The 13,341-nt window shown below is 41.7% G+C and overlaps 1 protein-coding gene across 1 annotated transcript in view; it reads left to right on the forward strand.

The window, feature by feature from the left end:
* The window catches only part of LOC111184682 (uncharacterized), a 334,205-nt gene that overhangs the window by 227,384 nt on the left and 93,480 nt on the right, over positions 1-13,341 (forward strand). The window contains 1 exon segment of the mRNA XM_089909095.1: positions 1-13,341. This exon segment is cut by the window's left edge and continues 74,841 nt beyond it; it is cut by the window's right edge and continues 93,480 nt beyond it. The gene's annotated coding sequence lies outside the window, so the exon portion shown is untranslated.

The raw sequence follows: 13,341 nt of genomic DNA on the forward strand, positions 1-13,341 counted from the left end.
TTCTTTTTGGTAGATGATGGTAGCCAGCAATGGGTGCAGGTTAGCTATGCCTCTAAAAGTTTGCTACCAGGTTATAGTCAAAGCAAGACTCCAACTAGGTTTTGTCACACATAACAGATATTTATTAAGTCAACGTTCATTAACAAGGTGACACAAACCATTTTATAAACCTTTTCTAAAGGCTTGATAAATTTCCAGGTCCATGTTCTTTTAAGTGCCCTGACCAAAACCACACAGCGCAGTGGCTACAACAGCATTCCAGAGACAGCATTCTTAGCACTGCCATCAGTCAGCCAGAAATCGCCCTAAGAAAATGTTTGGATGTAAGACTGTTTAGAGATCAAGCACCAGGGTCCATCCCTAAAGGTAGAGGCCGTAGGCTAGTGCACGATTCTTATATCCTGTTTTAAACTGTTTTAGCCAATTGATATATCTTGAATGACTTTGCTTTCACCAAGGAAAGCCCATTTCTAATATTCATTATGCTAGAAAATAGGCCACTTTTTCAACCAGGTGATATTTGTTTTTGACATTTGCTATGTTAATTATCAACTCCTGAGGTGTTGAGGGAGCTTAGATTAGCTGATGAAGCTCTTGTGATAGCTGCCTCTGAAGTTAGGCCTTTTCGTGTTTTTCTAACTGACCACTCCTGGACTGTTCCTCTTCCATTAGAGCAACTGACTACTTCAGAATGAAGCTCAACTGACTGATACATGTGTAATATCACACTGCTTATGTTGAAGTATTTGAAACTTTATGATAGGCATCATAGAAATCAGTAGTGAAGCTTTTAAAGCCCACTACAGGAAAATTGCAGGGTTGACTTACTTGTTGATCAAGAGAAAAGAATTTGTGGCCTGTGAAGTTGAGTTTTCTGGGCTAATGTAGGTTTACTATACTGTAAATATGTTCTGCATTCATTTGACACTAACCAGTATTCACTTAACTTCAATACTGGGCATAGCTCTTTAGGTATATATCTTCAATGGAGAAATCATCTCAAACCTGTGATTAAATCAGTGTTGGGAGTTTTAAGGGGACCCTATAAAGAATATCCTTTGAACAAACAGAATTAAGACAAAAGAGGAAGGCAGATAAAGGTAAGAGTATGGCCAACACATGATACAAAGAATAGTGGTTAGATCATGGACTTCAGATCATATGGGCTGCATTTGAATCCCAGGCCTGCCACTTCCTGAAGGTATCACCTAGGGAAAGTTGCTTCCACTATCTATGTCTCATATTCTTAAACGTAAAATGGGGATAATAAGAGTATACCTGCCATAAAAGGTTGCTGTGAGGATTAAATACTTAAGAAAGCGCTGAGGGAAGAAAAAAGTGCCTGGTACATGGTAAGAAGTATGTAAGTATTAGCTATTATTATTGTTGGAAAATGGGCCTACTGTTACCAATCTCTAGAATTAAGAATATTTTACCCCAGTCTCCTGCAAGTCATGGCAGGCCTGGATCAGGCAGGCCTCACCCATAGAGAATCTACTCAGGTAAAACTTGCAGCAGAGAGGCTAGGAGGAGAATTCCCCCTCACAGCAGGCAGCTGGCCTCCAAGAAGACAAAAGAAAGTAGCTGAGCTGAGCGTGACCTGTTTACTCTTCTCAAATTTACAGACCAGATGAGTTGATCTACCTTCTCTGAGATGAAGTAAATGCACAGAGAGCGGCCAGGAGTATTTAGGAAAAACACCCCCTCACAGAAAATAGGAGTAGAGAAAAGACATTCCTCACAATTGGCCTTTCTCATAGGACACTGTGAGGACTCTTCCAATTGACAGCAACAAAAAGCCAATTTTAGCATAAGTATAAAATGACATTTTAAACTCATATTACTGAAATGAATTAAGTGGAATGGCCTCACGCATGAAAGGTGCAGATGGTTAAAACTGACAACTTTCTTCCTCTGTCCATCTCTCATCTCTGCTTGACTCTGTTCAGGTTCATGTTGTCTCACTGCATATAGATTTTCTTCAAGTGGCAGAGAGGAAGACCACTACCAGTTCCCCCTCATGCTCTTCTAACTCTGTGAAACAAAAGTCAAGGCCTCTTCTCTTTTATCTTCAAACTGAAAACCCTGAGGAGATGCCCACCTCTGAACTAGCTCCTTGGCTCAAGTGATGGTCTGGTTGGGCCACCTCCTGTCCTTTGTGGTTAGTCAATTGGGTTTTATGCTTGGTAGTTCAAAAACAATCACATTAGAAGGGAAGGCCCCTCAACGTTTTCCTTGGTTCCTGAGGGGATCCTGGCCTATTTGCTTGCATAGTGACTGACATGATATTGAATGAATGAATTTCACAACCTTTCAGATTGTGAGATTGAGAATCTCACTAGTTTTTCTATTTTAGACTATTCTTTATCTTCGTAGCCTTTAAAATGTGTTTTAAAATCTGTTTTTCTGGGCTTCCATGGTGGCACAGTGGTTGAGAGTCCGCCTGCCGATGCAGGGGACACGGGTTCGTGCCCCGGTCTGGGAAGATCCCACATGCCGCGAAGCGGCTGGGCCAGTGAGCCATGGCGGCTGGGCCTGCGCGTCTGGAGCCTGTGCTCTGCAACGGGAGAGGCCACAACAGTGAGAAGCCCGCATACCGCAAAAAAAAAAAAAGAAAAAGAAAAAAATATCTATTTTTCTGAGTCCTTAATAAATAATCATAATTATATCTTTTAGGGGATTTGTAGAGATAAAAAATAAGCTGTTTCTGATATGACTTACAGCAACCAATTAGTTAGGAGCATCATTGGGTTGCAAGAAATCTCTTAAATCAGGGAGCTATCTGGCCAGATAAAAAGCCAGAAGAGCCAATGTAGTTTAGAAATAATGGAAAGAATGTAGCAGTCTAAACATTAGCAATTAAATGGAGACTGTTAAATCAGCTATTCAGGCTAGGAGAACTGAGAGAGACTTATAAAACGAAATGTATCTATTTTTCATGGACGTTTGAACTCGTTCATATTCCAGTTCCACCAGCTTCTCCTTGTATTCCTTGCTGAATTAGAGTTTTTTGTGGCATGGGATAAAATAATGTTCAGCCTGGTGTTTGGTAATCAATAGACTATAATGCTTAATTTAAATCCTTCCTTACAAATTCAGAGGAAAGATTTTCACTTTTTGATTTACATACAAGAACAGAGCCAGGGATTAAGAATTTTAGGGCAGGGGATTTACTTGGGAATGCCATCCTAGGGAGCAGGGGTGCAGGGAAGGACGAGTGAAACAACAAAGAAGAACATTTTTAACGAAGTTGGACACTGCTGCAGGTGGCTCTCGCTTCTAGGGACCCTTACAAAACATGTCTAGGAGCCCATTCTCCAAAGGCCTGCCCCAGGGGCATTAATTTTCTGTCACTTCTGATGTGCACATGCATGAGTTTTCAGTAAGGTTTTCTTGGGTAGCCCACCTTGGGATGTCAGAAATCCCAGGCAGGAAGGAGAGGAAGGGTGGATCAGGAGGCCTTTGAAGTGCTCAAGTGGTGTGATGCACCGGCTGTCTACTGCTGTGCACTCTTCTAACAGCCTATCTCCTGATGTTAACCATATCTCATTCCCTCACATACAACCATGTGTTTGCCAGGAAGCATCATCTTGGGGAGGGCACTATGCCTGGATCTGGTTCTCAGAACTTCTTTGAAGGCCCTTCTCTGGGATTTCCAGAATCTATTTAGGGCTATCAATTTGGTTTGTCTCTTCTAGTCTATAGCAGCTATGATAGTTAATTTTATGTGTCAATATCTCTGGGTCACGGTGCCCAGATATTTGATCAGACATTATTCTGGATGTTTCTATGAGGATGTCTTTGGATGAGATTTGCATTTAAGTCAGTGGGATTTGAGTAAAGCAGGTTGCCCTCCACAATGTGGGTGGGCCTCATCCACCCAGTTAGATACCTGAATAGAACAAAAGACTGACTGACCTCTCCCCTGAGCAAGAGGAAATTCTCCAGCAGTTTGTCCACAGATTTCATCTGCACATTCTGCTATTCCTTTTCTATAGCAGACTGATTTTGGACTCAAACTGCAACTCTTTCCTAAGTCTCCAGCCTGCCAGCCTTCTCCATCAGATTTTAGACTCGCTAAGCCTCTACAATTGCATGAGCCAATTCTTTAAAGTAAATCTTTCTCTGTATATATACATCCTATTGGTTCTGTTTCTCTGGAAAGTAGAGATGACAGTAGTCATCACAGCTTCAGAGAGAAGAAGGAAGGGATTTTTACAGGGCTTAGTGGATGGGGCTCTTAAAGTAATTGAATGGCCTGTTACCTAGAGGTCTTTGTTAATATCTGAAAATTAGTGGTGGGAAAATGCCGCTTAAAATAACCCATTTCATACAGAACCAAAATTTCATAGGAAAGTTAGAAAAAAGTTTCATTTCTTTAAGGATTCACCTTAAAGAAAACTCATCTGTGTCCATGCCACTGTCTCACTTCGTCCCAGTTACCCTTCCCCCTCCCCGTGGCCTCAAGTCCATTCTCTACATCTGCGTCTTTATTCCTGGAGTGGACATATATACACTACCAAATGTAAAATAGATAGCTAGTGAGAAGCAGCTGCATAGCACAGGGAGATCAGCTCGGTGCTTTGTGACCACCTAGAGGGATGGGTTAGGGAGGGTGGGAGGGAGACACAAGAGGGAGGAGATATGGAGATATATATATATATGTATAGCTGATTCACTTTGTTATAAAGCAGAAACTAACACACCATTGTAAGGCAATTATATTCCAATAAAGATGTTAAAAGATGTTAAAAAAAAAGAAAACTCATCTAAAGTTGTAAAAATCAGTCAGTTTTAATTATGTCAAATGAAATTTAGGTGTAATTGCAGTTATGTACTATTAGGTCAAAAGGTATATTGTGTTGAATATTTTGCATATAATTAAATTTGTAACAAAAATATGACGCACTTTATGTTGACTTTGGCAGCACAATGACTAGTTCAGACATTTTTTTTTTTTTTTTTTTGCGGTACGCGGGCCTCTCACTGTTGTGGCATCTCCCGTTGCGGAGCACAGACTCGGGACGCGCAGGCTCAGCGGCCATGGCTCACGGGCCCAGCCGCTCCGCGGCACTTGGCACCCTCCCAGACCGGAGCACAAACCCGCGTCCCCCGCATCGGCAGGCGGACTCCCAACCGCGGCACCACCACGGAAGCCCAGTTCAGACATTTTGACAAAGAAGCCTTTTGACCCCTTCATCAATTTTCTCAACAGCCTCTTGGTATTTTGATAGTCATTCTCTTGAAAGCTGGTGTTGCCTTAACTCGTGTTGATTGTTTTCTTCTTCGATTGCTTACCAGGTTAGCAGATTCTCATTTGTCAATGTCTTATGTAATACGTGAATGTTTCTCTAAAATCCCCTTCTATGGCTTCATCCAATTTTGTGTCTTTCAGTAGATTTGCAGTTTCACTTGGAGAGAGGTTCGTCATACTTGCATTGTACTCTTGGCTGTTGCACACATTGGCAGTTAAAGACTCTCCAAGAAGGACTCAGGCATGATGCATTGAGATAGAAGCTGATGGTTAAACAGGGATGATGATGGTAGAAATAAATGGGGTGGTGCTTGTTCATCAGTGGTCAGTTCCTTAGTGTTATGACCAATTTTGTTCCCCTCTAGAGTAAGTTACAACCTGTAATTGCAGGGACTCAAACAGGGAAAATAACAAGGAGTCCTTTTATCTCAAGACCGCTAGAGGAAGCTGGGTCCATCTCTCCAGGGCTCCCTAAGATTGGCTGAAACCCAATTCCAAATCACATGGCCCAGGTTGCTGACCCCTGCTTCAGCTGTTAGACCATAGATCCCACTCTGCATTAGCTTGCAGTAGCTTGACTGTATTTCAGACTTTAAAGACATGTCAGAAACAGATGAGTCATGTTTCTTTTGGAACAGATACCAAATTCTGCTATTTTATCTTGGATTTCCATAGAGACTCCTTCAGACAGGGCCTATGTACTTGGTAATGTTTATTGAGCAAGTTGATAGAGTTGATGAACTCAAGCTGCCACTTTAGACAGTTTCTGATTTTCTTTGTCTGCATGGAGGAAAGGGGACTTTCATCTAGAGCACATACACACAGCTTGCAGGAGCTTGAAGCCTGAAACTTCAGCAAATTGGTTACTTCAGCAAATAGCTTTGAGAACCTGAGCTGGTATGTCCAGTGACAGGATGTGAGGAAAACGTACGCTGACTGTTCTTCGTTGGGGGTCAGGTTCAGTACTGTAAGGAAGTAGCCAGGCACTTTGCCCAGAGGTCTGTCTGGACAAAATTACCTGCGTATTTGGCCTTAGGTGTGGTATAGTGATTAAGTGTGTGGCTTCAGAGTCACAGGGCTGGGTTTGGACACTGGATCCTCTGCTTAGACATTTTATGATCTCAGTCTCCTCTTATTACTCAAGTCCTCAGTTCCCATGTATGTAAATTAAAAACATTAATGGCACTTGACTCCTTAGGTTACTGTAAGGATTATAAAAGATGATACTTGTAAAGGGATTACACCAGATGTTCCCAAACTTTCTCAGCTCATGGGGCCCTCAGGGTCTCAGTCATTTTTCATGGGGTTCTCAAGCCAAAAGAAATACCTAATGGCACAGTGAGGATGCACAGGTGTAATTCAGGTATGACTCATGATGGAAATATGGGAGCTGAATCTGTCATTTATTAAGTAGTTAGGGCTACATATTTTAATACATATTTATGTCCTAACAGTTTAGTGGGTGCTTGAAAAGATAATACATATACATTGAAAGATTAAACATATTTTTCATTCTTAACCAGAGTGTTTTACCCATGTGATTATGTGTTTGTTGGACACTGTTAAATTTCTCAAACTTTGAAATCAGATTGGATGTTGCCACTCTCATTTCCTGTTCTGCATTGATTTTCCTGCAGTACTTGCTTTTTATCACAGTGCCTGTGGAAAACCCAGCTTCACAAAGATTTAATGCCATCAAAAGGAATGTAGTGTGACCTGATGTTGAGGGTGAATTACGTCAGGTTAGTAGGTCATGCAGTGTTCTGTAAGTGGAGAGGATGATGGTTTTCCTCGTAATGCAGAATAGCTCCCAGAGCTCCTTTGCGTTCACTGTGCTGCCCTGAGGCAGGATACCATTTGACAAGCTTGGGATGACACTGTCTGGCACTTTGACCCCTTATTAATTGGTATCCTGAAGCCCAGCTTTCCTACTCTGTTTTCACATGTCCTTAAAAGCTCTTCCAGGTGACTTGTACATATAACATGCTTTGTTGGGGAGGAATGACACTTGAACAAGCACAGTGACAGAGTATGTTATCTGATGAAGTCATCATCACTCAGTATCATCTGGAAGAGCAGTTGGGTAGCTACTTTGCACAACACCCTTCTAGAGTTTCATTTTATGTGTAGGGCACTCCTGAGAACACAATATGAGTGATGTTCCTTAGAGCTTTGCAAAATGGAAACCCTGGAGTATAGGGTGACAGGCGTCCTGCTAAATACTTCCTATGGATTATCTCATTTAATCCTTAAGAAAACCTTCAGTAAGCTTAGGAAAGGCAGTATGCCTTAATAATAAAGTTGTTTCTGGAAATAAAAAGTTGGTGTCAAAATCTTGGCTCTGTTGCTTACCCATAGTGTGATCTTGGTAAAGTTGCTTAAGCTCTCAATGCTTTAGTTTCTTCATCTACAAAATGAGGCTAATAATAGTCACCTACCTTACTGAATTTATTATGAAAATAAACTAATTTGTGTAAAGTCCTTTGAATAGTGCCTGACAGCTGATAAATATTAGCTTTTACTGTAAGTACTGTTACTATCTCTATTTTACATATTACTATTTATGATAGAAAATTGAGGCTTTAGAGATCTTTAAAAGCTTGCCTAAGTTTATATAGCTAGTAAGCAGTGATGAGAGGATTTGTCTTTCTCCAGTTACAGTGCTCTGGGGGAAAAAAAACTGTCTCCCATTTGAGAGGGCCAAATGTCACCTAATCTACAAGAAAACTTAAAAATCTCAGGTCACTGATATACCCTTATAATTTAAACTCTTATAATTTATAAAATGTATGACCCATTTCCAAGTTTGTTACCTGCTTGTGTATACAGAGCTCTATAATTTTGCCAATCTATGGCTCAATAGTAAATCAGTGCAACAGACTATGTTGTAACATTTTTCCATTGACATCTTATTTCATTACTTAAGGAAAATCCAGTGTCTTGTCTTGCACTTTACTCTCATGCAACAAGACTCTATTTTCTGAAAGCCAGAAAATAAACTATGGCGTGTGCATGTCCAGCTTGTCTGTTTCCACCCATGCCTTCATCCCTTAATGAATGACAAGGAATGATATCATCTTTTACAAAACCTCTTAACCACATAACTCTACTGAAAAAATGGTAACAGAATGTCCGACTTTTGGCTGGGAGGAAGAAGAGAGAAATATTCAAAGCCTGGGCCCTTTGGAGAATACCATGGCATGGATGCCACAGGTTGTCAGGACTCCGCAGAAAGGCCTGGGGACCTGTGCTCAGAGCAGGACAGTAGGGCAGGGGAGTGAAGAAGGGGGAAGGACAGGAGAGAAGGGAAGGAAATGGGGGACATTCTGTTTCATAATTAACTTTGTCCAGTATTGCAGGCAGCCACCTGAAGGGGAGAAAATGGAAGTGAAAGGCCACTGACATTTACTAACTCCTGTGTTAAGTATTGTGCATGCATTTTCACATACTTAACCTTTTTACTCTACAAAATAACATTGCAGCATAAGTACTATTTAACAGAATATACTGTTGAAGAAATACAGAAAAGTAAGTTGCCAGGGGCTCCTGAGTGCTGGAGCTAGGGTTGCAAATAATCTCTGCTCCCCTCATTCTGTTAGGGAGTACTTGAGTGACTGTTAAAATCTTTTGTAGTCATAGCACAGTGGTGTGCTAATTTGCAAGAGTTAGTTCTGCTCATATCTTCCCAGCTCTGAGCTCAGTGACATGTTGTAGCTTGAAATCAGCCCCCATGGTGGTAGCTTGAAATTGTGGGAGCATGTATACGGCAGAAATTGACAAACACTGCTTGGCTCCCTGGAGTAACGTACCACCCTTCCTTGGGAGTAATGAATGGTAGTAAGGCTTGGGATGGAAGAAGAGGTTAACTTCTTTTTAATATATAAATTTATTTATTTTGTTTTTGGCTGCATTGGGTCTTCGTTGCTGCGCGCGGGCTTTCTCTAGTTGTGGTGAGCGGGGGCTACTCTTCGTTGCGGGGCAAGGGCCTCTCATTGCGGTGGCTTCTCTTGTTGTGGAGCATGGGCTCTAGGCATGTGGGCTTCAGTAGTTGTGGCTCACAGGCTTAGCTGCTCCGCGGCATGTGAGATCTTCCCAGACCAGGGCTCGAACCCATGTCCCCTGCATTGGCAGGTGGATTCTTAACCACTGCACCACCAGGGAAGCCCAAGGAGAGGTTAACTTTTATGTGGTGAAGAGAGAGAAGGGCATCTGGGATGGAAAATGAAAAACATAGGTGAGTTCTCAGGAAATCAGTTTTACGAAAAATATACTTATGAAAGTTGAAGACCTTCAAATTGATCCCCGTGAAATTTTGGTCCAGGTGCCTGTATTTCTCCCAGACAGTCTTCATATCCTCTCAGAGGTATGTGTAAACTAATTTGAAGACCACCAATGAAAAGGTGTAGTATTAAGAAGAAAGATACTGTCCCTTTAAATAGCTCACAGTGTAAAAAGAGAGACAGATAAGTAAATAGAAAAATAGAATATGGTATAAATCATGTTTATAGAGCCTAGTTATGTTCCTTCCACACAAGGTGGGAAGTTTGCAAGGCCAAGAGGATAGACTTATCCACAACATGTTGCCCTCTCTCTTTTAGACCAGGTGACCTTTCAGGATACCTGGGTTCCTGTAATTCCAGGTTTGCTTAGCCTCTTCTCTGGGCCTGTCTTCCTGAGGACATTTGTGTGCATCTTCTAGGCCTGAGGGAGAGGGAAGGGGTAGTTGTTTGGAGGAATGCGGGCAGCAGTTGAGATTGTGGGCTGGAGTGTCTTCATACGTACATGAGACACCTGCCATGCTGAATGGAGCCAGGGATGAGAGGATAAAGGAGGAGGACCCTGGGTCAGGGGAAGTCTCTTCCTGTGCAGCTAAGCGCTGGAAGGGAACGTTGCAGTCCTGAGAAGTATATGTTTGGATGAGGCGTTCTAAGTTATGAAATTATATTTGTCAATAAAGAAAATAGAATATACTTAACAGCTTGCTAGTTTGATTAATAGGTTTCAGATAGTAAGGTGTATGGTAGTGGACCTCCATGTCTGTTCCTACCCCAGGCCCTGAAAATGTTGGGATGCAAAGGTTGGAGACTGGCTACACAAACTTTCCAAGCATAATTTGGCAGAGGAGTAAAGTGATCAGCTTTGCATTTCAGGAAGGTCAGGCAGCAGTGAGACCAGCAAAGGGTAAGGTTGGAGGAAGGGACACAACAGCAGGAAGTCCAGACAAGAAATGATAATTCATTGATATGATGACAGTAGGAATAAAAGAAGGTGGGTTAGAGAAATATTTAGAATGTACAACCCACAGGGCTTAGTTGTGACATTGAATTCCCATTCAGTTAGAGACACCCAGTTACCAGTTGCATATTTGGTCAGGATCTCAGGAGAGAAGTTGGGACTCAAGCTATAAATTTGGGGGTCATAGATGTGTACAGAGGTAGCTGAAGTCATGGGTGGGCAATGAGGTCACTTGAAAAGTAAATAGCATAAGGAGAGACGAATCTTGAGACCAGATCCCTGAAGCAGCATTTAAAATACAGGTAGAAGGTGAAGAGTGCTTCAGAGAGGCTGAGAATGAATGCTAGAGAGTGGGCAAGAAACCCTGAGGACATGGTGTCAAGAAGGGCAAGAGGAAGCGTGTTTAGAAAAGAAAGGTCAACAGTGTCAAATGCTGTAAGCTGTCAGATAGTATATGCACAGAATAGTGTCCCTTGGGTTGGCAGTATTCCACATCAATTTAGTCTGGTCAGTAAATACTCTTGACTGACTAGGTGTGGAACAGCAGAGATAGAGTAAATCTGTAAAAAAAAAGAAGTGATACAAAAACCCATGGGAAGTTAATGCAGCCATGCTCTCCTAGTAAACTTGAACTGTAATTGTGGTATTATCAGGTAGTTGTCACCAGCCAAGAACCTGGCACAACCCTAGGTATTGTGGAGATGTTAAAATCTGGCAGCATGTTGATTTCTAAAGAAGGGGGAAGTACAATAATAAAAACAGATGAATTTCTGTGGAAAAACTTTTTCTAAAATGTAAGTCAGTCAGTGTTATCTGTCGCCACAGTTCTTCCTGAGCTGCTGCTTTCTACCAAACCAAATTCTATCCTTCCTCCACAACCAGCATAAACCCTACTTCTGCCAAAGCTGCTCCTTCAGGTTTGGCCCCTGCTCATTTGGCTTTTCTTATCCACCTTTTGATACCTGTGAACCACTATTCTACTCTAGTAATTTATCTGTACTGTCTAATCACCCCAATGATATTTTAAGGACTTTGTCCTCCTATCTATTTCCCATGGTAGCTGGCACGGTGGTTAGCAGATTCTCAAATATTTTTGAAGGAATCTTTGATTAACACAGGGCAGGAAATGTGCCAAGTGAGTGGTGTCACTGGGAACAAGAAGGGCTACTTCTTTATGTCTTAGAAATGAATAATCACAGAACGTTAGAGTTGGAAGGGCCTTGACAAGGAATGGCCCTGTCTAACTCCAAGGTCCATTTATGACTTTTAATTAAACTTTCAGAGTGGACAAGTTATGAGGTGTTATTCTTTATGTGGACTATGTAGGTGGTGTCTTTGGGACTTGGCCTCTTTGCTCTCATAGTCATTCCTTGTCCTTCTCTGGGATTGGGAGGCTGACCCATGTAGACTGCATTTCCCAGGTTCCAGCTGAGTTCAGCCAAGGACAGGCTGATGGGAGATTGGAAGGTGGGCGAGGGGAGCCAGGGTGTTTTGCCCTGGTTCTGCCTTGGCTGATGTTTCCAGCAGTGACACTGTCTTCTCCATGGCCCACATCCTGTTGGATGGGTTGCTGTGGTTCCAGGTTGACTCGCTTCTGGGCTCTGCTAATCCAGTGTTGATTCAGGGTGGTGGTGACTTTCTGTGTTGCTAATATCTGGGTTACCTTACCGTTCCCTATTTGGCTTCTAAACTATTTCATCACTGAGTAACCAGATTTCCTTATTACATTCCCCTTGTTTGGAATACATAACATAAGGACAACCACAGAAATAAAGATATTAAGTGGAGTGGGGCTGGGGGTGGGGGACTTGAAGAAGAGATGAAAAAGAGAAATGAATGTTTTCTCCAGGAAAGAAAGACAGGAATGGGTTACTAAAAACAACATGTGCAAAAACTCTGAAAACAAATGTGAGGCCTCACCAGAATTACTAGCAGCAAAAAGATTTTATCATTGGAGTAATTTGAGAATCGATTTCTCTGACTGAGCAGTGGAGCCAGAAAGGAGACAAAGGGGAGCTTGTGATCTGATGGAGATGAGCTGGGAAAATTGATTTTGGCACTTTGGCCTGTGGAAGGAAGTGAACCATACATAAGTACATAAGTAGTAAAAAGGGAGTTAGCTGCTACTTGGATGAGTCTTGATTTTAACTTGGTGCCACTGATGCCTTTGACATTGTAAGACAGTTTCTACTTATACCAGATTGGCAATGCAGTGGAGCAAATAACCGAACAATTACTGGTATCAGAGTAGAGTTTCTAGATTAGCATCCCTTTTGCCTTATTTGTTTATAAATCACCAGTGGATTCATGTCCCGCCTAGAAAACCTCCTACATTCAAAGATGGTCTTTAGGCTCTGTAATTTCCCTGCTGCGGCCAATCTGAGTGCCAGTATCTTTTTTTAAAAAACTGAGCTATGAGTTTATGTTCCTTGAACTGGAAAGATGAGAGTATCCAAGGCCCCATAAACCATACTTCTGAAGGAAAGGGAAAAATATCCTCATTAAAAAAAAAAAAAATCCTAATTTATTTTTTTCTTTGTAATCAAGCCCAAGGCTATAGAAAATTAAAGCAAACCCCTGTCCTGGAGAAGGATACATACGTGGCTATTCTGAATGTAACCAAGGAGGTAAAATCTGGGAACAGGCTCGTTTTCAATGGATTGAAAGCATTTAATCTTTGTAGTTTTTCCAGGAAATGCTGCCTAGATATTGGCTTTTTCAAATACTTTTGTTTTCAAGTTTTCCTGGGGTTTGGAGTAGTTTGCTTATTGGATTGGGATTAGGTCGTGGGCTTTTGTGATGTAAATGAACGTTAGTATTCAGACAAAGGTAGCCTTTGCATTATTTGGCGA

Source organism: Delphinapterus leucas, chromosome 3, assembly GCF_059928025.1.
Source record: "Delphinapterus leucas isolate spDelLeu-1000000601 "Yukka" chromosome 3, BTC_Dleu_Yukka2, whole genome shotgun sequence".
NCBI classification, from domain to species: Eukaryota; Metazoa; Chordata; class Mammalia; order Artiodactyla; family Monodontidae; genus Delphinapterus; species Delphinapterus leucas.